Genomic DNA, 26698 nt, shown 5'->3' on the forward strand with positions numbered 1-26698 from the left:
ATTTTAAAGCCTAGTGTGCAGGAGGCCCAAGTGTGCCTGCTGATTTTTACACACACTCTTCAGAAAAACTAATCATTTAGACAGACTAATGCCTCATACACACGCAACGATTATCGGCCGACCGATCGGCCGTCTTTTGTCCAGTGTTGTTGTGTTGGTTGGAATGTGCTCGACTGCACACGAATTTTCTCGGCCAACAAAAACCAACTTCAGAAGTGATGTCATGTTCTGGTTTACTTTCCGTGTGTTTTTTCTTCTCTGAGCATGCCCAGTCTTGCTCATCAGATTTTTGTCTGCCGAAATCTGTACTGACTGACGGAAAATCGGCCGTTCTGTTGACGGCGAACAAAAATTTTACAGCCTGCACACCAGATTTTGTTCGGCCGAAAAGTCGGAGTCGGTTGTCGAAAGCATCATACTAACAAGCCGAAAATCGGCCGATCGGACGTTGGCCGAAAATTAACGGCCAACTATCGATGCGTGTGTACGAGGCATAACGCTCCTCTGCCTTCACGTATGTAATAAAGCAGGGCAGTACTGGCTCTTCCTGAGCATGGAAGAGGGGTGGAAGATCAGGAACAGAACCTACCTGTCAGAGCGTGTGTTTGTGGGCCCAAGAACCAGGCACCACCCGCACAAACCAGCAGAAGCAAGGAAAAAAAAATTCAAAAACCAGAATAAGGTAATTGAACCACACTATAAGAACAAATCTGAAAGCGTACAGCTCCCAAGCAGGTCTTATGCTGTAGGAAACACAAAGGCTCTGTTCACATTTATATATGCAAATAAGATGCAAACAGCATGCATCCAATTCACATAACATGTGAACCGATAGCCTTTTTAACGCAGCATGTTAACACATGCGCAGAGCGGCCACAATGTGGTTTTAAGAGAGTCCTGTGTGTTTTTCATTCTGGTTCAAGTGTGATTTCATTGTCAAATTCGCACCTGAATCAGTGAATAAAAACTGCACCAGACTCGGCAGAGAAACCGGTACCTCATATATGTGAATGGAGCCTAATGCCTCGTACACACGCAACGATGATCGGTCGTCTTTTGTCCAGTGTTGTTGTGTTGGTTGGAATGTGCTCTAGGACTGCACACGAATTTTAGCGGCCAACAAAAACCAACTTGATGTGAAGTGATGTCATGTTCTGGTTTACTTTCCGTGTTTTTTCTTCTCTGAGCATGCCCAGTCTTGCTCATCACATTTTTGTCTGCCGAAATCTGTACTGACTGACGGAAAATTCGGCCGTTCTGTTGATGGCCAACAAAAATTTTATAGCCTGCACACCAGATTTTGTTCGGCCGAAAAGTCGGAGTCAGTTGTCGAAAGCATCATACTAACAAGCCGAAAATCGGCCGATCGGACGTTGGCCGAAAATTCACGGCCAACTATCGATGCGTGTGTACGAGGCATAAGGCTTCTTGCACACTGCTAGCATTTTTTAGGCATACAGGGTTTTTTTTTTTCTTCTCTAACTGCAAAACCATTGTTTTCAAAGTGCCTGTACATGCAGGTGTATAAAATGTCCCCTGTATACGGTAAAAAAACAAAAAAAAAAATCAAATCTGAGTTGCCAGTCAGTATTTTATGCGCGTACACATGTATGCACACATTTAAACATAAGCAAGTTAGAGCTGCATTATTTTGGATAAAATGAGAATCACAATTTCTTTGCTTAGAATAAATATCACGATTCTCAGCGTAACATCATCTTTTACATTATACAAAAAGATTGGGCTAACTTATAGTTTTTTTTTTTTTAAATGAAAGTGTGTTTTTTCCCAAAAAACTGCATTTGAAAGAGCGCTATGCAAATACAGTGTGGCACAAAATATTGCAAAGACCTCTGCCAAAATATATATATCTCTATCTATCTATAGATACACACACACATATATATATATATATATATATATATGTGTGTGTTTGGGGGTTCTAAGTAATTTTCTAGCAAAAAACACAAGTTTTAACCACTTCTGGATGGCCCCCCGTGTATTTAAGCCTAAATACCAGGGTTACCAGAACAGGCAACTTCCATGCACTAGTTTCTCGGTAGAGATTTGAAATCAGGACCTAGTGCTGAAAGACAGAAGTGCTAACCACTAAGCAACGGTGCTGTAACCTTTGCCCAAGCTGGAGTTGGGCTTCAAAAAAAAAAAAAAAACCTCCAGAAATGAGATAACTTTGAACATTTACTTTGGGCTGGCTTGATCCATGGAATTATCCAGATGCCACCACTGTGTGGACAATGGCAAGGCTGTAATTTTTTGTTCCCCTCTTCTGGAGGGTGGATAAGTGGCTTTATTTGTGAGCCCTGAATATTTAATGTCGCTCGCTCCTGCACCTCCGCCACTCAGGAGATCCCTTATATTCTTTTCAGAAAATGCAAGGCATTCCCTGACTGGTCGAGGTGGATGACATCACAATCTCTCTATCAGGGAATGCCTTGTATTCATTGAAAAGTTACAGGGCTTCAGCATCAGCCGCATGGAGGTGATATTGGGGTAATTTCTTTGAGCCAAAGTGTTTAGACTATAACTGAAGGCAATACTCTTTTTTTTTTTTTTCCCGTTTTGGATAGAGATGAGAGGCATTAGAACCCCTGTGTAGGTTTTTATTGTGGTCTGTCTCCGGCTATTCGTCCCGGTGATCATTAATCTGTAAAAGGGAAGAAAATCCTACATTTTTAATGGTCATCAGAACAGGATTAGAGGGGGAATACTCCAACTGCGTCAATTGATTTGGTGACTACCATAGATTTCCCCTGCTTTGAAGGGATTTACTCTCACTTACTGTTGTAGCTATGGGACAGAAAGTGAAGAAAAATCTCCCCAAGGGGATAAAGTCGCACACACATTTTGCCTAAAATTACTACTACTACTACTACTTTCTTCCCTGCCTGTGTCATTATCACAGTAACAGTGCATATTTTTAGCACTGATTAATGTAGTAAATGTCACTGGTCCCCCGCAAAAGTGTCATAAATGTGATTTAGGGGTCCGATCTGTCCACCGCAATGTTGCAGTCCCACTAAAAAAAAAAAATCACTGCCATTACTAGTAAAAAAATTAAAATGATAAATCTTTCCCCTAGTTTGTAGATGCGATAAATTTTGCGCAAACCAATCAAAATACTCTTATTGGGATTTTTACCAAAAAATATGTAGCAAAATACAAATTGGCCCATAAATATATTGAAAATTTTTAAATTTTAAAATGTTTTCTTTTAGGGAATGTTATATAGCAAAAAGTGAAAAAAAAAATTCTGAATTGTCGCTCTTGTTTATAGCACGCAAAAAAAAAAAAAAAACGCACAGGTGATCAAATACCACCAATAGAAAGCTCTATTTGTGTTGAAAAAAGGACATCAATTTTATTTGGGTCCAGCGTCGCATGACCGCGCAATTGTCCGTTAAACTAAAGCCTAGTACACACGCAACGAATTTCCGCAGACCCGTCGTCCGTCTTTTGTCCAGAGTGGTGTTTTGTTGGTTGGAATGTGCCTAGACTGCACACAAATTTTCTCGCACGACAAAATTCTACTTCAGAAGTGATGTCATGTGTTGGATTGCTTTCTTTGTGTTCTTTCTTCTCTGAGCATGCCCAGACTTCCCTGTCGAAATCTGTACTGACGCAAATCGGACGTGTTTTGACGGAGGACAAAAATTTTATAGCCTGCACACCAGAATTTTTTCGGCCGAAAAGTCGGAGTCGGTTGTCAGAATCATCATACTAACAAGCCGAAAATCGGCAGATCGGTCGTCGGACGAAAATTCCCGGCCGAATTTCGATGCGTGTGTACGAGGCTTTAGGCAGTGTCAAATCGCAAAAAATTGCCTGGTCATTAGGGGAGAAATCTTCTGGTCCAGAAGTGGTAAAAGTACTCTACTTTTTAGACTTGTGCTTTAACCCCCTAGTGAATAAAGGCCCATACACACGTACCGATTGTCGGCCGAAAAGATTCGGCCGATTGTAGGCTTGTTAGTATGATGCTTCCGACAGCCGACAGCGCACTTTCGGCCGAACAGAATCTGTCGTGCAAGCATTAAAATTTTTGTATGTCGACACCAGAACGGCCGATTGTTCGCCAGTCAGTACAGAATTCGGCCGACAGACAGCAGATTTGTAAGACTGGGCATGCTCAGAAAAGAAAAAACACAAGGAAAGTTAACCATCACATGACATCACTTCTGCAGTCGGCGGACAAAATTCGTGTGCAGTCTTTTGCACTTTTCAGCGGACACGACAGCCCGGGGACAAAAGACGGCCGATCGGTCGGCCGACGATCGGTACGTGTGTACAGGGCTTAAGGGTAAGAAATGTTATAGCTTAAACACAATTTTGCAACTTTGACATACATGTGCTAGCAAATTCCAACTACTTTATGTATCCAGGTGGATTATACCTTGCTTTTTTCAGGACAAATTTGGATTTGTCCTGAACACCAAGCTGTAGTATGGAGGTGGGCTTAAGCCTCGTACACACGCGTCGAAAATCGGCAGGGAATTTTCATCCGACGGACCGATCTGCCGATTTTCGGCTTGTTAGTATGATGCTTCAGACAACCGACTTTTCGGCCGAAAAAAATCTGGTGTGCAGGCTATAAAAGTTTTGTCCGCCGTCAAAACACGGCTGATTTTCGTGCAGTCAGTACAGATTTCGACAGGGAAAAATCTGATGAGCAAGTCTGGGCATGCTCAGTGAAGAAAGAACACAAAGAAAGCAAACCAACACATGACATCACTTCTGAAGTGGAATTTTGTCGGGCGAGAAAATTCGTGTGCAGTCTAGGCACATTCCAACCAACAAAACACCACTCTGGACAAAAGACGGACGATCGATCGACCGATAATCGTTGCGTGTGTACGAGGCTTTAGGCTGGCCATAAATTATACAAATTTCTTACAATTTTCTTTTGATTTACCTTCAACTATGTAGTACAAAGGCCTGCCTAATAGGCTACAATTGAAAGTGTTGTTTAGTTTTGACCTCATATTATATGGTTTTTGTTAAATCTAACAAAAAATTTTACAAGAAAATTGAACATGTATGGCCAGCCTTAGTTGGGCACTCTTGATTGGTGCACATCACACCTCCCTCAGCTTTATTTACCCCCACTGCACCGAAAGATAACAGCAGTGGGATTAGGGGGAGATCAGAGGAGGAAATCTCTACTAAATCAGGGGACAGCAGCAAAAGGGAAACATCACACAGATAGGAAAAAAAAACCAACATCATAAAGGACTAACTAAATGTATGCTTAAAGTATAACTAAAACGCAAAACTTTTTTTTTTTAGTTTTATCTTTTTAGTTTTAGATAGTTAAGATAGTGGAGAGGGATTAGAACACTGGTCAGTTTTTATTGCTGTCTGTGTCTGCATTATGGATATTCACCCTCTCTAATTGTCCTGCTTCATTGAAAGTAAAAGAAAATCTCAAATTTTGGGTTGTTCCCAGAAAAGTAATAGAGGGGAAATCTTCCAATGGGGATACTAGTTCTTGTGACCTGGGGGTCCCCAAGAAGTTGCCTTAATTTGCAGGGATTTCTATACTTCCTGTTTAGCTTTACGACAGGAAGTGGAAAAAACTCTCCGCAAAGGGACACAAATGGCATGAAAAAAAAAAAATCTGACAAGGGTTATAACCCTCCCTTTCTCTATCCAAAAGGAATAAAAAATGTCCCCCTAGTTCTTCTTTAACCACTTGCCGACCGCTCACGTTGAGCCTACTGCGGCAAAGTGGTTAGTTATCATCCAGCGACGTAGACTCCGAGTAGGGACTCCTCCCCTTATGGGCGGAGCACGCACGCCACTGGAGGCTCACTCCCGCTATATTCAGTCACAGCGGGAGTCGGGCCAGGGGAGGAGCGGCGGTGATCACCGCCGCTCTTCCCCGATCGTCAGGGATCGAGTGTGGAGATCCGCCCGCTTGTGAAAACAAAGTGGGCGGATCTCCTAAGTGACAGGCAGGGACAGATTGTGCCTGTGTCACACACTCCCCTCCCACCACCAACGTTAGTAAGCACCAGGCATACAGTAACCCCTTGATCACCAATAAAAGTTAACCCCTTCCCTGCCAGTGTCATTTTTACAGTAACAGTGCATATTTTTAGCACTGATTACTGTAGTAATGTCACTGGTACCCCCAAAAGTGTCAAAAATGTCAGTCAAGGATCCGATCTGTCCGCCGCAATGTCGCAGTCCCGCAAAAAAATGTTGTTGGCCAACAAAGAACGGCCGATTGTTCCTCAGTCAGTACAGATTTCGGCAGACAAAAATCAGATGAGCAAGACTGGGCATGCTCAGAGAAGAAAAAACACAGGGAAAGTAAACCAGCACATGACATCACTTCTGAAGTTGGTTTTTGTTGGCCAACAAAAGTCCAGTGCAAGTCTAGAGCACATTTCAACCAACAAACACTGGACAAAAGACGGACGATCGGTTGGCCAACAATCTGTGCGTGTGTACGAGGCTTAAGCTTTTGGGGAGGAGAAGGGGAGAAGGTACCCAATTCTGACTGGTACTTTGCTCCCACATCCGTTCTGGTCGCCTTAGGCGATCTGAAGTTCTCCTTCCCAAAGTCTTCTGGGACACATGACAGGTCCTAGAAGACTTTGAGACCAGTCAGAGTGCAGCACCGCTCGTGCATGTGCAGTGAGGACCCGGCTGTGAAGCCACAAGCTGTCACAGCCAGGTGCTCATAGTAGAGATGCCGGCACCATCGAGGGAGAACACGCCTGGGATGAATACACAGCTGAATCATGGGACAGGCGAGTGTCTGTTTATTAAAAGTCAGCAACTACACTTTTTGTAGCTGCTGACTTTTAATAAACAAAAAAAATGACTGAAACTCCACTTTAAAGTTGAGTTTCACCCATTTTTGGTAGTGTAGCTTCTGTCTTTTATTAAACAGACACTTACATGTCCCACGATCCAGCTGCCTGAAGGCCTTCTCCTCTCTGTGGCGCCGGCATTGCAAGTGTGGGAACCCAGCTGTGAAAGCTTGTGGCTTCACAGCTGGGTGCGCACTGCACATGCGCGAGCCACACAGCACCTCGCCATTGGTCGGCCAATCTTCTGAGACCCGTGATTCTCCCAGAAAATTGCAAGGAGGGAGGGGGAGAGAACTTTAGTTTAAGCCGCCTAGGTGGCTCACACAGAATTGGGAGCAGGCACCTGTTCCCCACCCCCGAAAAACGATGGCACTGCTGGCTGATATTGCTGGTGAGGAGTGAGTGTGAGGAGCGGCGCAGAGCCGATGTTTCCTATAGCTCTTCTCGGTCTCCTCACAGGCAGAGTGCATTTGATATCACTCTGCCTGTGACAGAGCAGAGCCGGTGTTCCGTGAAAAAACCCTACCTGTGAAAATTCCCTACCCTCGTCACTCCCGGTGCACCTGTGTCATTTAAAAGCTGAGCAGCCTAGCAGTGCGCATGCTCTAAGCTCCGGAGGGTAGGGAATTCTCACGGGGTATGTTTTTTTTTACGTTACACCGCATCAGCTGTTGCCGCGGTTAGATGAAAACATCTCTGCTGCAACATGAAATCATCTCCGCTCCTGCCCGTCACTTCCCTGATCTCGGCTACTAAATGTAAAAGCAGGTGCGGGTCTATGAAAATATAAATCACGGAGCCAAGATCTCTGTGATTTATATTTTCAGACACCCCCCGATTTTACATTTAGTAGCCGAGATCAGGGAAGTGACGGGTAGGAGCGGAGATGACTCATGTTGCAGCCGAACTGTTTTTATGTAACCTTTAATGTAACCGCCGCAACAGCTGAGGCGGTGTAACAATACACACACTACCGTGAACATTCCATACCCTCCGAGCATGCGCACTTGTAACCTCCTCAGCTGTTCAATGACGTATCCGGAGCTGTGAGTATGGGCACTGCTACGCTGCTCAGCTGTTCCATTACGTTTCTGACAGGAATTGACGTGGGTATGGAATTTTCACGAGGTATGGTTTTCTCACGGAACACCGGAACTACACAGGAAGCATCGGCTCCGTTCTAACAGGTGAGCTCTTACACAGACAGCCGGGACATAACCTGGGCGTCAGGCAGCCGCAGCCCGCATATTCCCGAGACTTGGGATGTTTGACCATGTGTCATATTAACCCATCATGTGAACGGTGATTTGGGATTGAGATTGCGTGGGGGAATCAAGATTGCAATTATTATACGATTAATCGAGCAGCTCTACTGCGAGCGCAGCAAAACATATGCTAAAAAAAGAAACACACTAAGCTCAAAAACTGAAAAGGGTCGAGAGCTTATTTTGTGCATTGGTCAGGCTTAGGGAAGCCCACTCAAGTAAAAGGGGGCGCCCCATGCGCAAATCACATTCGAGAACGCGGATTTCCGCTTCACTTTGTATGAATGGGACTATAAAAAGATTGTTGCTGGGGTAGTCTAATATTGCTCCAGTACCTCGTATAGTACATAGTTCAATGACACGTTTAGGAAAAGAAAATGAAAATATCTTCCAGATATAAAACGTTGTGGAATTGCCTCAGACAGACCCCACTGTGTAGAACATGAGCCATGTGCGGCTGTATCACGGTTATCTTACACCTACTCATGATGTGCCATGCTTCAGCACACATTATAGCTGCTCATGTTGTCAGTATAAAGCGCCTTCCTTGTAACGGTACATAGCTTATTTCTCCCTCATCCCTGCCCCGCTCACCACTGACAGCAGCTCTACACTTCCTCCTCCTCACTGAGCCGGAAGTCCACGAACTGCAATGCTCCCGGTGCAGCATGGGAAAGGGCAAATGTGAAACTGCACAGTGGGCGGGGCTTGACGAGAGCGAGCCGTTTTCTCGGAGCTTGAGAATGAGCAGGAAGGAGGGAAGAGTTGTCTGTCAGGCACTACTAGGCACTAGCTGTGCAGACTGTGGGTTGTAATTGGTTTGCTGTGTGAGGACTTGATAAAATCATTAACCACTTATATCCCAGGCGTATGCAGTCAGGGGAGGGCTGGCAGCCGTAGACCTGGGGGGAAAGTCGTCAAATGGCCCATTAAGCTACCCAATCAGCTCATCATCCATCCATGCCCACCTGCTTTTATAACAGATATTGATGTTATGAAGCAAGACATATATGATACAATGTGGTAACATCAATGCCTATCATTGCAGCCTGATTAGTGCCCACCAATGCAGCCTCACCAGTACCCATCAGCTCAGCCTCATCAGTGCCTATCATTGCAGCCTGATTAGTGCCCATCACATACAGCCTGATCGGTGCCCTTCAATGCAGCATCACCAGTGCACATCAATGCAGTGTCACTAGTGCCCATAAGTGCAGCCTGATCAATGCCCTTCAATGTAGCCTGATCAGTGCCAATCAATGCAGCCTGATTAGTGCCCATCCAATGCAGCCTCACCAGTGTGTGCCCATCCAATGCCGCTTCACCAGTGCATGCACATCCAATGCAGCTTCACCAGTGCGTGCACATCCAATGCAGCCTCACCAGTGCGTGCCCATCCAATGCAGCTTCACCAGTGCATGCACATCCAATGCAGCTTCACCAGTGCGTGCCCATCCAATGCAGCCTCACCAGTGCATGCACATCCAATGCAGCCTCACCAGTGCGTGCCCATCCAATGCAGCCTCACCAGTGCGTGTCTATCCAATGCAGACTGATCAGTGCCCATCCAAAGCAGTCTAGTGCATGCCCATCCAATTCAGACTAAACAGTGCCCATCCAATGTAGCCTCACCAGTGCGTTCCCATCCAATGCAGCTTTACTAGTGCATGCCCATCCAATTCAGCCTAAACAGTGCCCATCCAATGCAGCCTCACCAGTGCATGGCCATCCAATGCAGCCTCACCAGTGCGTGCCCATCCAATGCAGCCTCACCAATGCATGCCCATCCAATGCAGTCTGCAATGAAGAGAGAGGAGAGCCGCTGGATTACACAGAGCGTGGATCTCCCGCTTACCCGGCGACCGCTGTCATACAAAGTCCTGCCTCCTGGAGCGGCTCCTATGATAGACGTCACCAATGTGCTGTCTATCATAGGAGCCAGTCCAGGAGGCGGGGCTTCATACCACAGCGGCCGCCGGGTAAGCAGGAGATCCCCGCTCGGTTTGTAATCTGGCGGTGCTCTTCCCTACCCTCCGAGGCAGCCCAGCAGGGTCCACGGTAGGGCCGGCCCTGGGTGCCCCCTCTCTCCCTCTTCCTACAGTTAGTTAGAAGCCGCTGTGGCCATGCCCCATCCCCCCTCCTCCCCAAGAAAAAAAAAAGTCAGCGGGCAGCAGCCACCGGCCGTTTTGAATATAAGCAAGTGCGGCCTGGGGGGAAATTGCCACCCTGCCCCTCGGCCCAGCCCGCCCCTGTGTGCAGTATGTTCGCAGCGGTTATTCCAACACAAATTTTTGGGGAAAAAAATACACTTTAACCACTTGAAGGCCAGGCCTTTTTCTGACATTTGTTGCTGACAAGTTAAAATTTGTATTTTTTTGCTAGAAAATTACTTAGAACCCTTAAACGTTATATCTTTTTTCTCTTTTGTTAATTGACGGACACAGCTCCTGTTCTTAACTATTGGGTTATACTGCCCCCTACAGGAGTAGGGCACTAGGTAGAAAAAAAAGTCTGGCTTCGCCTATGGGCAGTCCCAGGGTGTATACTTCCTCTCTCTGCTATAGTTTCTCCCTAGTCAGGAGTAAGGACCTAGTCCCTTGCTGGGATCTCTGATCTCTGCTGACTTCCTGCTGGATCCCAGGGGCTGCTGGAACCATCCCAAGCCAAACCCAAGACAGCTTATGAAAATGGCGGCACGTTCACACGCAGCGACTTCTCTCTGTCCCAATAGAACGGTGTTTTCATAGTCGTGAGGTTCTGCTGGATGTTGGCAGAACCGCATTTTTAGAGTTAAACTCCGTGCACAGATCTCGGACTGCTCCGGAAGCTTACATCATTACCGATCCCCACTGCTGCATCTCGCCTACAGTGGAGGCGCCACAAGAGGTGTGAGAGGAAGCAGAAGAGGGGTAAGCGCGGAGGTATCCGGGCTAGGCTAATGGCTAATCCATTCAAGCCATCTATTCCCACCATTGTACTGGCTAACATACGCTCTTTGGACAATAAACTGGACTTCATCCGATTACTACGTTCAACTCAAAGGACTGTAAGAGACTGTTGTGTTTTTGTGTTCATGGAAACATGGCTTAGCAGCAGCGTTCCGGACTGCGCCATTCTGCTCGATCAGCTGACGTGCTATCGAGCAGACAGAGCTCTCGTCGCGGGAGGAAAAACCCGTGGCGGCGGACTGTGTGTTTACATCAATGACGTGTGGTGCCGCGATGCTGTTGTGATTTGCAAACACTGCTCACCTCTGGTGGAGTTTATGATTATTAAGTGCCGGCCGTTCTATCTGCCGAGGGAATGTACTGCCATACTGCTTGTTTCAGTTTACATTCCTCCGAATAACAACAACAGCAATAGGAACGATGCACTAAATGAACTGTATCAGTACATCAGTGAGCAGCAGACAGTACACCCTGATGCTTTCCCCATCATAGCTGGGGATTTCAACCATGCTGACTTAAAGAGTGTGTTTCCAAAAATACATCAACACATTAATTTTCCAACAAGAGGAAATAACATTTTAGACTCTGTTTATACTACACAGAGAGGATCTTACAAAGCCCTCCCCCACCTTGGTGCTTCAGACCACATCACTGTTATGCTAATGCCTGCATACAGACCGCTCGTTAAAGTTGTCAAACCAGTTCAGAAACAGATTCAGGTGTGGCCGGAAGGGCCCTCAGATGCTCTTCAAGACTGTTTTGATACAACTGACTGGAATATGTTTAAAGCGGAGTTCCGGGCACAAAATCGATATTTTTTTTTGTGCCCGTCCGCTTGTTCCCCTTCACCTGAAAAGGAATTGGATAGTTAGCTTTTTTCTTTTATTTACTCACCTTGTAATTGAAGATCGAATATACTCACCTAGTCTTCACTTCCTCCCTCTGTGCCGCGGCTCCGCCGTCACTTCTGGGCTTGCACTGATTCCTGGGAGCTGAACGTCATCGCTCCCAGGAATCAATGCGACGGCACCGCCCCCGCTCGTCACTTCCGGGTGACGCCGCATTCCCCTGCTAAACAGCTCTGGGCATGCCCAGAAGCTGTGGAGGAATGCGGCGCCGCACCGGAAGTGACGAGAGGGGCCGGTGTAGGCGCATTCTGGGAGAAGAAGACGCTGAAGTGGACCTCGCCGGCTTCAGCTGCCCACAAGAGAGATGGAAACGCTGTGGAAGAAATTTTATAAGTGAGTATTTCTTCTAAAAGGTAAGTGCGAGCCGGGACAGATCAGAGGCTAGCCATTGTGGAATGTACTAGCCCTGACTGTCCCGGGGGTATGTTTGTTGAAAAATGATTTCTGTGCCCGGAACTCCGCTTTAAGCAGGCTGCCACTTGCAATAACATCATTGACCTCCAGGAGTACTCGGAGACTGTCACTGCCTACATCAACAAGTGTATTGAGGATGTAACAGTCACAAAAACCATCACTGTCCGGACCAACCAGAAGCCGTGGATGACAGGGGAGGTCTACAGACTCCTGGAGACACGGAACGCTGCCTTCAGAGCTGGAGATAAGGTCGGCCTGAGAACAGCCAGGGCCAACCTATCTTGCGGCATTAGAGAGGCTAAGAGACAGTACTCCAGGAGGATAGCCCATTGTTTCAGCGACAGCAGAGACACTCGGAGCCTGTGGCAGGGGATACAGTCTATTACGGACTACAAGCCCCCGCCACGGACCGGTGACAGTAACATCTCTCTGCTGAACGAGCTGAACACTTTTTTCACTCGCTTTGAGGCACAAAACAGCACCACTGCACAGAAGATTCCATCTTCTCCCGGTGACCAGGTGATGATGCTGACCCCAGACAGCGTGAGGAGATCCTTCAGTAGGATCAATGCACGCAAAGCTCCGGGTCCTGACAACATCCCTGGGCGTGTACTGAGGGACTGTGCAGCAGAACTCACTGATGTTTTCACAGATATTTTTAACATCTCACTTAGTCAGGCTGTTGTTCCCACATGCTTCAAAGCTACTAACATCATTCCAGTCCCGAAGAAGCCATCTCCATTCTGTTGCACTTACTTTCATCATCATGAAGTGCTTTGAACGGTTAGTCATGCATCACATCAAGTCTGCCCTCCCCTCCTCCCTGGACCCATTCCAGTTTGCACATCGGTCCAACCGGTCGACCGATGATGCTATTTCAACTACCCTTCACTCAGCACTTACACATTTAGAGAAAAAAGACTCATACGTTCAAATGCTGTTTATAGACTTCAGTTCAGCATTCAACATAATCATCCCTCAACAGCTCATTCATAAATTGATCGAGTTGGGGCTCAATACTTCGCTGTGCAACTGGCCGTTGGACTTTCTGATTGGAAGACCTCAGGCAGTACGGGTCGGCAGCAACACATCCAGCACCATCATACTGAATACTGGGGCCCCTCAAGGATGTGTGTTGAGCCCCCTCCTTTTCACTCTGCTGACCCACGATTGCACACCGTTCCACAACTCCAACCTCTTCATTAAGTTTGCGGATGACACGACTGTGGTGGGTCTCATTAGTAACAGAGATGAGACAAACTACAGGAGTGAGGTGAGCCGCTTGGCCGGGTGGTGCAGTGACAACAATCTCTCTCTGAACGTGGAGAAGACGAAGGAGATTGTTGCTGATTTCAGGAGAGCGCACACTCAGCATGTTTCTCTGACCATCTCCTGGACTGATAACACTGCAGCACTGGCCAAGAAATCACAGCAGTGTCTCTACTTTCTCCGCAAACTGAGGAGAGCCAGAGCCCCATCCCCCATCATGTACACTTTTTACAGAGGCACCATCGAGAGTATTCTGACCAGCTGCATCACTGTGTTGTATGGCAGCTGCAACGCGTCTTGCCGGAAGACTCTGCAACGCATAGTGAGAGCAGCTGAGAAGATCATTGGTGTCTCTCTCCCCTCCCTTCAGGATATTTATGGAACCCGTCTCACTCGCAAAGCTCTATGCATTGCAGGTGATCCTACCCACCAGTTACACAGCTTCTTCAGTCTGCTGCCATCAGGGAGGAGACTGCGGAGTCTCCAGGCCAGGACCAGCAGACTGAAGGACAGCTTTATCCATCAGGCTGTCAGGAAGCTGAACTCGCTCCGAACTTGCCCCTTTGTCCCTTTTCTGCCATAGGCACCACTGAACTATGCACCTCCCCTTCCCTAGATCCCATATCTCTAGGTCCTTCCATCCCCCCCTTCCGCTAGCATTCAATGACTTGCACCAGTCACTTTTGCAGCATTGGTCTGCTCACTACCTCATTCACCATGGAACTGAAGTCATTGGTCTGCACTTTATCTGTTATGTGCTTTGCGCTGTTTTTATTTTAACCTTATTTTTATTTATTTTTTTGCGTTTTTAGATTTTTAGGCTATATTGTTAGTGTTATCTGTATGCACCGGGGGTCTAAGAGTAACGTAATTTTGATTCTCTGTATGTATGTATTGTACATGTGGAAGAATTGACAATAAAGTAGATTTGACTTTTGACTTTGATCCTTGAAAGAAAATTTGTTTTTTACTGTGAGATCTACAATCAACTGCCTGACTGGGTGACGGGCTGGATAATCTAGATCCAGTGGTCACCCCAGTGTGGCCAGCGAGCGCGCGAAGACCTCAGCTCCACACTAGGTCGGCAGAGACATAGACCACCAGACAAGGGCTGGCCTGTGAGTTTAACGCCTCGCGAGGTTGCATTAGACTGGGTCTCGGCCGTTTCGCAGTGTTCCTCCTGGCCGACAAACCCCCCATTTTGATGGCGAGGGGTTCTGTTGGGAGTGGCACCCGGTATGGTGAGCAGCTGTCCCCCCTCTCCCCCTGGAGAGTTTTGGGGTGGAAGTGGGCCCCCAGGATCCCCTCCTTCCCGTCAGGCACCCCCCTTTATCCACCTCCTGGGGTGGAGGCAGGGCACTATGCTGGAGATGGGGGGGCAGTGCCCTGCCAGCAACTGGATGATCAGCGATGCGGGGGGGGCTGTACCTGGTGGGGTCTCCTGCCAGGGCCCCCCCGTCCTGCATTGGCCTGTCCTTGAGACCTAGGGATCCCTCCTGAGAGTTGCCATTTTGTTGTATCCTTGTGCTGAAATGCATGGCGGCCATGTTTGTGTAGTCCGGCGGCCATTTTGCGGTGGTCTGGGTGCTGGGAGCCCCTCCTCACCCCCCGTTGCTAACTCCTGGATCCTTTCATTTCCTGATCATCGCTCGTGCAGTGCAGATTCTCCTGGTGGCTGCGGTGCCTGGTTTCTGCGGGTGGTGAGTCTGGTGGGGTCCTCTCCATCTCTGCTGAGGATCGATTAATGATCGAACTAATGTGACTGGCAACTGGGTGGTTCTGCCAGAGCGGTGGGGGGGTTGTCCCTTAGTAGTGTTTTACACTTTTTTGTGGGGTCCCCCTGGTGACTCATGGAGTCTTTGGAGCACATCTCCCCACCTGATTCCCCTCTCTGGGGCTGCAGGGCACTCCGGGTCCCATCTATACATCGATGCACTGACGGCGGTCCTGGAGTCCTTTGTGTCCCGAATGGGGGTGGCTTTTGGGCGACGGGTGGCATAAAGTGCCCCCCGCCATCCCCTGCCTCTGATCCTGAATCTGATTCGGCCGCGGGTCACCCTGCTGGGTCTGCGACCACGCGCCCTGAATCCTCAGATAGTGAGGAGGATTCCGCCACTCCTGCACCGCGCACAAAAAGGCACTGGTGGACACAGTAATTGTATCTGTGCTTGAGACTTAAAGTTGGAGGACGCGGCTGCGACGGAGGCTCAGGTTCCCTTTTGGCACTCACAAGCCATCCAGAGCAGAAAAGGTGTTCCCTTGCCCTGCCTATTTTGACAGAATTGTCACTTAAGAGTGGGGACGACCAAGGCATCCATCCCCTTGGGGTCCCTAAACGAGTTGCTAGGTGATACCCCTAGGAGAAATTCCTTTTTAAATAATAGACTGTTCCACCGGTGGTGGACCCTCCGCTTTTTAGGTTAAACAAGGTATTTTTTTTTTTATCAACTTTATTGCTATCACAAGGGATAAACAACAACCCCAGTGATAGCATGGGCAGTGACAGGTACTCTTTACTGAGAGAGCTGGGGTCTATTAGCATAGCTCCCAACTGTCCCTGATTTTCAGGGACCGTCCCTGATTTGGAACAAAAGTCCCTCTTTCCTCTTCATTTGTCCCTGGTCTAATCTATATAATTGTATATAAAATGCACTATTTACATTTTTCATAAAGTGTTTCCCAGTACTAAACCTTTAATCCAATTTCTAAATTGCTGCATTTGTAAATTTCAAAAACCAGTATAAAGGAATAACAGTGGTAGAGAAAAAAAAGAACTAATTTTTTGTATAATTCCGCTTTAACCACTTGCCTACTGGGCACTTTCACCCCCTACCTGCCCAGGCCTATTTTCAGCATTCAGTGCTCTCATACTTTGACAATTACTCAGTCATGCAACACTGTACCCATATGAAATGTGTGTCCTTTTTTCACACATATAGAGCTTTCTTTTGGTGGTGTTTAATCACTACTTGTTTTTTTTTTCTGATTTTTTTTTACACAAAGTTGTCCATTTACACAATATTTCAAAGACACAGCATGTGCATAGCAAACATTACACCTCAAAATACATTATGCTACTCCTCCTGAATATGGCGATTTCACTTGTGTGAGACTTTTACACAGCCTAGCCACATAGAGGCCCAAAATCCAAGTAGCACCTCCAGGTGTTCTAGGGACATAAATTACACATATAATTTCATGAGGAACTCTCATGCTTTTGAAAGCTCTGGAACACTAGGCCAATGGAAACGCCCACAAAATGACCCCATTTTGGAAAGAAAACACACCAAAATATAATTTGAGGCATAATGAGTCTTTTGAACATGTCAGTTTTTGGAAAATGTGGAAAGAAAATTAAAACACATTTTTTTTACACAAAGTTGTCCATTTCTGAAATAATGCAAATTGGTTGGTGTGGTTAGCTACTGGAGGCACTTAGCCGCAACCAAAAATAGTACAAAAGAAGAGAGAGGACCCCACAGGGATTTTTTAGACATAGGCCAACCAGATGAGAGTAATAGAAAGACTGAGAAATATGTAAGATCAACAATTAAGACATAGAAGCAGTCTGCCATACTCACAGTGTGTGCATGTGTCATTACATGGAAAGAGGTGGTAGCCCAAAGCTCTTGAATCTGCCCTTCCCAAAGAGGGCGGAGGTGGTCCAAAAATTTGAGGTTTATGAAACTTTATGTGGTAGATGAAACATTGGCATACAAGGGGAGAATATTTGCCTATGGTCCCGTTGGTGTGCAAGAGAGAGAGAGACTGCACACGAGGATCACCAGGAGGAAGGAGCCATCCTGGAGGCAAAAAAAAAAATGAAAAAAAAAAGGATATATATCTGTATAATATTATAGTAAAGTAGAGAATGTGTATGCATAAACCCATATGGAGTATAGTCCATCATGGGGGCGACTCACAGGTATGGCTGGCTCAACGATCACGTAACACCAGATCCATCAAAAGAGCGGTGAGGGACTGCCCATCAATGTGGGGGGAGAAAAAGTGTCCCTATTTATGTGTTGGAGGCCATTAATCAAAAGAGCCTCACCTGCGTAGTATCCCCAACAGTCAGAAAAACAGGCCCAGTACATGTGCTCTCTCCACATGGGCCTTGCGTGTGGAGAAGTCTCCACATCTCCATGGCTCCATTGCGATCCCCCTGCCTCGATGGCATCTGGCGTCGCTGCGCGTTGATGTCAGATGTCAAGGGGCCGTCAACACGTGTGGGAGAGCCAAAACAAACCTGTGTCTGTGTGCCCAAAACAAGCCGGCATCCGATGACGCCGGCACATCACACGGCCCAATGACTGCAGGCGGATTTGGGCCTGTGCTTGCCAGGTGTAAGATTCTGGTACCTTTGGTTCCCTTATTGCCCATTTTCCTTTTCATATTGCGTCCCACCTTTTTAGTTAGGTGGAACGCATATACCTTTAAGCCGTATGACATCATCACTGAGCGCCGCTCTGAGCGGCTATTTCAATCGCCGGCTTTCTCTCTCAGGTAGTTCGTTCAAGCCGCCAGTATACAGCTATGCCTGACTCTACCTGGGCTTGTATCTCGCTACCTGTTCTTGTGCTTCACTTTCTGATCTTGTATCTCGCTACCTGATCTACCGCATGCTTACAAGCCTTGTCCTATGCTGCCGGAGCCTCCAGCTATTCTCTTTACCTGGAACAGACCGGAACCTCGATACTGATCCCGTATCTCGCTACCGGATCACTCCCTCACTACCGGACCCCTCTACTTACTGACCTTACTAGTGATAAGTACCCCACAGGGGATTCCTCCATAACAAACTTACACTATCTACTTCTGCACATTAAGGACTGTTATTATCTATGCATTACTAATTCTATCATCTGCACTGTTACATAGATTGCTAGCTCTTGAGTCTACTACCATCTATCCTTGCACTGGGTTAGTCTCTCCTGTATATCATCTGCTGTCCTTACCACCTATTACCATACATGATTACTAACCTATCTGCATCCTACCTATTACCGTCTACTACTCTCCTGAACATTACTATCAAGTGCTTATCATTGCTATCACTGCTCACCCCTGTCCCTTCAGCACATCACCTCTATACTGTCATATACATCCTATCACTCCAGGAACATCTTATTGAGTGTGTGTATATCTGTATGCTGAAGCAGGCGGGTCCACAGTGATGAGTCTGGAGAGTTGGATCTGGTAATTCAACACATCTCTACATGACTACTGAGTGGAGATTCTGCAGCTGCAAATCTAGCTTACTCTAAAAATGCAGGAGCGTTACAGATTGAACGAACCCAAAAAATGGATTCAGCAGAATTACCCACTCAAGTGATACAATTAACACAAAAAGTAAATGCATTAATACTTGCTCTTACTGAAGTAAAAGATGAAAATCAGACTCTGAGACAGGAGATAACCCGTCTTTCACAGCTTACTGCTGCTCAGCCCCCTGAACCTAAAATAAAACCTCCTCTAGTGTTTACAGGTGATCGGAAAAAATTTTGTGAATTCAAAAACGCATGTCAATTGCTTTTTTTGCTAAAATCTCGTACTTACCCTACTGATCAAATTAAAGTCTGTACCACTATCTCATATTTAACGGGTGATCCACGGGCCTGGGCAGACTCTCTCTTTGAGAAAGATGATCCTCTTCTCAACTCCTATCCCTTATTCCTAGCGGAACTCGCTAGCTTATATGAAGACCCCAATAGGCAGAGTACTGCTGATATTCAATTGAGGGCTTTAAAACAAGGAAGGAGACCGGTTGAAGACTTTGTTGCAGAGTTCAAAAGATGGACCCTTGATTCGGGGTGGAATGATACATCTCTGCGAACTCAGTTCAGGCTCGGGTTGTCAGAAGCCGTTAAAGACGAGCTCGCCCGAGCGGATTTACCTGGCACTTTATATGCCTTAATACAACTTAGTATCAACATTGACAGGCGACTGCGAGAAAGAAAGGCTGAGAAAATGGGAACGCCATTGTCCAGTCCTTCTCGGATTTGGGCCGTTGACCCTACTCCTATGGAGGTAGGAACCATACGCCCACCTTTATCGACCACTGAACGAGCCATGAGAAGATCCAGAAATCTCTGCATGTACTGCGCATCCCCGGATCATTTGATAAGCGTCTGTCCCCTTGTCCGCAAAAAAGAGGGTGAGTGTTCACATGTCTTACTAGGGGGATTAACGACTTCCTTTTCTAATCCCTACCTCTTTGTTCATTTGACATTGCAGTGGGACCAGACTAGGATCACCACCAAGGCTATGATCGACACAGGATCTTGTGGGAACTATATCGATACACGTTTTGTTACTTTAAATAAAATACCTATTATTTCAAAACCTAAACCTGTCTCTGTTAGTTTCATTAACGGTATTCCGTTATCTTCTGGTCCAATCACCAATCAGACACAAGCACTCCTTGTCACTGCTAACGAGTCTCATATGGAGACCACCACTTTTGATGTACTACCTTCACCACATTTTACCATTATTTTGGGACTTCCCTGGTTACACATACATTAACCAACCATAGATTGGAAAACACAGACTCTAACCTTCCCTTCTCACTATTGCGAGATCACGTGTAACCTCCCATCTTATGGAAAGATCCTGTCTGTGGTGTCAGATGAGATTACACCACTATGCTATCAGGATCTGTCCGAAGTCTTCCTTGAGAAAAATGCTCAAGTGTTGCCTCCCCATAGGGACTATGATTGTTCTATCGATCTACTCCCTAATAGCAAATTGCTTTTCGGCCATGTTTATCCTCTTTCACAGGATGAACTTTCTCATCTCAAGGAATACTTGGATGAGAATTTGGCGAAAGGGTTCATCAGACCCTCTACTTCTTCCACAGCTGCAGGACTTTTCTTTGTCCGCAATAGGGATTCAAGTCTTAGGCCTATTATTGACTATAGGCAACTAAATACCATTACGATAAAGGATCGTTATCCTTTACCGCTCATTCCTGAACTCATTGAACAAGTGCGTGGGGCTACTTACTTTTCTAAATTGGACCTAAAAGGGGCATACAACCTAATCCGAATCCGTGACGGAGATGAGTGGAAGACAGCATTCAGAACCAGATACGGATTATTTGAATATCTTGTGATAACTTTCGGGTTGTGTAATGCTCCCGCAGCTTTTCAAAGATTCATAAATGACATCTTCAGAGACTTACTTGATGTCTGTGTTGTGGTATATCTGGACGATATACTTATCTATTCTCGATCTTTGTCCGAACATATAAAACATGTAAGACTTGTGTTATCCAGATTACTCGCACACAACCTATACGTGAAATTAAAAAAATGTCTATTTCATAAAGAAGAAATACTATTCCTAGGATACATCATATCTAAAACCGGAATCAAGATGGATATGAGCAAGATATCGTGTATTCTGGATTGGCCTATACCAACAACTCGTAAGGCATTACAGCGATTCCTCGGATTTTCAAACTTCTATAGGAAGTTCATCAAGAACTTCTCTGCTATTGTGAGACCTCTCACACAACTTACAAGTATAAAGAAACCATTCAAATGGTCAGAAGAAGCAAATGGAGCTTTCCGCTTGTTAAAATCAAGCTTTACTTCTGCTCCCATACTACGCCATCCAGACCCATCCCTCCAATATATTCTGGAGGTAGATGCGTCAAACATGGCAGTAGGAGCAGTTCTCTCCCAACGACCAACAAATACTTCACCACTCCACCCAGTTGCTTTTTTCTCTAAATCACTAAGCAGCCCAGAGGTGAATTACCCAGTGGGTGAAAAAGAGTTGCTTGCCATAAAACTGGCACTAGAGAATTGGCGACATTTACTTGAAGGTACCCGATTACCAATACTCATATATACAGATCATAAAAATCTTCAATACCTTCAGACTAACAAAACTCTTTCCCACCGGCAGGTACGATGGTCATTATTCTTCCTAAGATTCAACTTCCTAGTGACCTACACACCTGCAGACAAAAACAAAAAAGCGGATGCGCTATCACGATTAACCGAAGATAACTGCGCTGAAGTTCCTTCTATTCCTATAATACCCTATGAACGTATTATTGGTGTTGTTCGTTCCCTGAAGGAAGAGATTTTGCACAGTATAGGATTGGATTCACCTCCACCACAACTAACTACTGATGCAGAAGGCTTCCTCTACTACAACGACAAACTCTACATACCCCCTACTATGCGCACCAAGATCTTGGAATTGTCACATGATGTGCCTATGGCAGGACATATGGGTATGACTAAGACCCTTAATTTGCTTACCAGGCAGTTTTGGTGGCCTGATATGAAGACGTCTGTACAAAAATTTGTTTCTTCATGTGACATCTGTGCAAGGTCCAAAATTGACACTACAAAACCATCTGGTCTACTCTGCAGTCTACCAATACCCCAGGTTCCATGGGAAGTTGTGTCCTTAGACTTTATAGTAGAACTACCACCTTCCAAAGGATCTAATACCATTCTAGTGTCAGTGGACCATCTGACAAAGATGGCACATTTCATTTCTATTCGCAGACTACCTTCATCTAAGCAAACAGCGGAATTACTAATGAAACATGTGTTTAAGTTACATGGAATTCCAAAGACTCTTTTATCCGACCGTGGTTCACAGTTCATCTCCAAGTTTTGGCAAGCTCTATGTCACATACTACGGATTGAGCGAAAGCTCACTTCTCCTTACCACCCTCAGACCAACAGACAGACTGAAAGAGTCAACCAGTGCAATCGAACAATATCTACGTTGCTACACCACATACCTACAGGATGATTGGGTGGATCTCCTCCCTCTGGCGGAATTTGCTTATAACAACGCAACCCACAGTACTACTAAGCAAAGTCCGTTCTACTTAAACTATGGGTTTCATCCCACACTTCTTCCACCACGCATCCTACCATCAAGTAACCCAGTAGCCTCGGATTATCTTACCCAAATAAAAGACTCTCTGGGTTTACTTAATACCACCATCTCACATGCTCACAGTCAACAAAAAAGGTACTACGACCTTCGTAGAAGACCTTCTCCTCAATATGCTATTGGGGACCTCGTTTGGCTATCGACGAAAAATTTAAGGTTAAAGATCCCTAGCAAAAAGCTTGGACCTTTATTTCTGGGACCCTTCCCAATTAAGAAACTCATTGGAAAAGCTGCAGTACAACTCACTTTACCGGCAGATCTCAGAATACATCCCATCTTTCATGTGTCGCTACTGAAACCACATGTTCCTAACCAAGGAATAAGGCCTACCATCTTGCCTCCACCTCCAATACAAGTTGAAGGTGGAGAAGAATTTGAGATTAGGGAGATTTTGGATTCTCGTATCCACAGAGGAAGACTCCAATATCTCATAAGATGGAAGAACTATGGACCCCAAGACGACACCTGGTTGGATACTTCTGATGTTCACGCACCTAGGCTTATACGAAGGTTTCACTCTAAATACCCGGAGAAACCAGTGCTATAGGCCTTCCGGAGCTGGCCTTAGGGGGGGGGGGGGTACTGTAAGATTCTGGTACCTTTGGTACCCTTATTGCCCATTTTCCTTTTCATATTGCGTCCCACCTTTTTAGTTAGGTGGAACGCATATACCTTTAAGCCGTATGACATCATCACTGAGCGCCGCTCTGAGCGGCTATTTCAATCGCCGGCTTTCTCTCTCAGGTAGTTCGTTCAAGCCGCCAGTATACAGCTATGCCTGACGCTATCTGGACTTGTATCTTGCTTCCTGTTCTTGTGCTTCACTTTCTGATCTTGTATCTCGCTACCTGATCTACCACATGCTTACAAGCCTTGTCCTATGCTGCCGGAGCCTCCAGCTATTCTCTTTACCTGGAACAGACCGGAACCTCGATACTGATCCCGTATCTCGCTACCGGATCACTCCCTCACTACCGGACCCCTCTACTTACTGACCTTACTAGTGATAAGTACCCCACAGGGGATTCCTCCATAACAAACTTACACTATCTACTTCTGCACATTAAGGACTGTTACTATCTATGCATTACTAATTCTATCATCTGCACTGTTACATAGATTGCTAGCTCTTGAGTCTACTACCATCTATCCTTGCACTGGGTTAGTCTCTCCTGTATATCATCTGCTGTCCTTACCACCTATTACCATACATGATTACTAACCTATCTGCATCCTACCTATTACCGTCTACTACTCTCCTGAACATTACTATCAAGTGCTTATCATTGCTATCACTGCTAACCCCTGTCCCTTCAGCACATCACCTCTGTACTGTCATATACATCCTATCACTCCAGGAACATCTTATTGAGTGTGTGTATATCTGTATGCTGAAGCAGGCGGGTCCACAGTGATGAGTCTGGAGAGTTGGATCTGGTAATTCAACACATCTCTACATGACTACTGAGTGGAGATTCTGCAGCTGCAAATCCAGCTTACTATAAAAACGCAGGAGCGTTACACCAGGGAGCAGAACAAACGCACCACCAGGGACATCTAGTGACCAAATTGTAGAGTACATTCGGCGACATGATTAATTTCACTATATTGTTTATTTTTTATATATATATAGTATCTAAAAAAAATAAGTACACCCTCACATTTTTGTAAATATTTTATTATATCTTTTCATGTGACAACACTGAAGAAATGACACTTTGCTACAATGTAAAGTAGTGAGTGTACAGCTTGTATAAAATAACTCAACACACAGCCATTATTGTCTAAACCACTGTCAAGAAAAGTGAGTACACCCGTAGGTGAAAATGTCCAAATTGGGCCAAATTAGCCATTTTCCCTCCCCGGTGTCATGTGACTCAGTGTTACAAGGTTTCAGGTGTGAATAGGGAGCAGGTGTGTTAAATTTGGTGTTATTGCTCTCACTCTCTCATACTGGTTACTGGAAGTTCAACATGGCACCTCATAGCAAAGAGCTCTCTGAGGATCTGAAAAAAAGAATTGTTGCTCTACATAAAAATGGCCTAGTTTATAATAAGATTGCCAAGACCCTGAAACTGAGCTGCAGCACGGTGGCCAAGACCATAAAGCGGTTTAACAGGACAGGTTCAACTCAGAACAGGCCTCGCCATGGTCGACCAAAGAGGTTGAGTGCACATGCTCAGCGTCATATCCAAAGGTTGCCTTTGGGAAAAAGACATATGAGTGCTGCCAGCATTGCTGCAGAGGTTGAAGGGGTGGGTGGGGTCAGCATGTCAGTGCTCAGACCATACGCCACACACTGCATCAAATTGGTCTGCATGGCTGTTGTTCCAGAAGGAAGCCTCTTCTAAAGATGATGCACAAGAAAGCCCACAAACAGTCTGCTGAAGACAAGCAGACTAAGGACATGGATTACTGGAACCATGTTCTTTGGTCTGATAAGACTAAGATGAACCTATTTGGTTCAGATGGTGTCAAGCGTGTGTGGTGGCAACCAAGTGAGGAGTACAAAGACAAATGTGTCTTGCCTACAGTCAAGCATGGTGGTGAGAGTGTTATGGTCTGGGGCTGCATGAGTGCTGGGGAGCTACAGTTAATTGAGGGAACCATTAATGCCAACATGTACTGTGACATACAGAAGCAGAGCATGATCCCCTCCCTTCGGAGACTGGGCCGCAGGGCAGTATTCCAACATGATAACGACCCCAAACACACCTTCAATACGACCACTGCCTTGCTAAAGAAGCTGAGGGTAAAGGTGATGGACTGGCCAAGCATGTCTCTGGACCTAAACCCTATTGAGCATCTGTGGGGCATCCTCAAACAGAAGGTGGAGAAGCGCAAGGTCTCTAACATCCAGCAGCTCCATGATGTCATCATGGAGGAGTGGAAGAGGACTCCAGTGGCAACCTGTGAAGTTCTGGTGAACTCCATGCCCAAGAGTGTAAGGCAGTGCTGGAAAATAATGGCCACAAAAAATATTGACACTTTGGGCCCAATTTGGACTTTTTCACTTTGGGGTGTACTCACTTTTGTTGCCAGCGGTTTAGACATTAATGGCTGTATGGAGTTATTTTGAGGGGACAGAAAATTTACACTATCATACAAGCTATACACTTACTACTTTACATTGTAGCAAAGTGTAATTTCTTTAGTGTTGTTGCATGAAAAGATATAATAAAATATTTAAGAAAAAATGTGAGGGGTGTACTCACTTTTGTGAGATACTGTATATATATATATATATATATATATATATATATATATATATATATATATATTTTTATAATTAGCCATTTGAAATAAAGCTGTGACTAGGATAACCCCCCCCCCCCCCCTCTGTCATGGATTACCACCTCCTCTGTCATGATAATAATGAGTTAAACAAAGACAGCTCACATTCGAAAAAGCATGGCATGAATGTACACTTCACGGAGAGGGATGAAGGGTGCAGTGTCCCCGGGGCCTTTGTCTTAAGAAGAAACACGGTACCGTCCATCTATCGCATCACGTTGTTTCTCAGCTGACGTCAGTTCCTGTATCGGCGCCATTTGCGTTCCATGCTGGCTCTCCCACGGCTGACAGCTTCCCCTTCGGTCCCTCTATGGTCACATCTATGGTGACAAGAATAGTGTCAACAGATTCATGGATTCCATCAAGTACTTGGAGCAGGTGAATCGTGCCCCAATGTATGACAGGAGACTCAAGACAAACGATCTGAGGTTTTCATCTATTACTCAACTCAGATTCTCTGTAATAGCTCCCTTACTGGAAATGATGGGTCTCCCTGGTGATCCTTTTGTACTTTTGTCTATTTTAGGTAGGGAGTAAAAGGTAGTTGTGACGGTATTCCCAATCACTGGAATTTAAAGACAGATAAGTAATGGTTTGGATTGCTTCATATTTGCCAGCAATATCTCCATATAGAAATATTAAGATTTATTCCCATTTGCCATGAAATGTGTAATTCCTAAATGCTGTGTATATTACATATCTTTCAATGTCAGCAAGGTTTTCCTTTTGTTTGTGTATTGGGAATGTGGATTGCCCTGTCTCATTGTAAGTGCTAATGACCTCCCATTGTTCTGTGTCTGGCTATTGTGTACATTGATTGCCCCCTGGGG

This window comes from Pelophylax lessonae, assembly GCF_965119305.1.
Source record: "Pelophylax lessonae genome assembly, chromosome: 2".
Classification (NCBI taxonomy): Eukaryota; Metazoa; Chordata; class Amphibia; order Anura; family Ranidae; genus Pelophylax; species Pelophylax lessonae.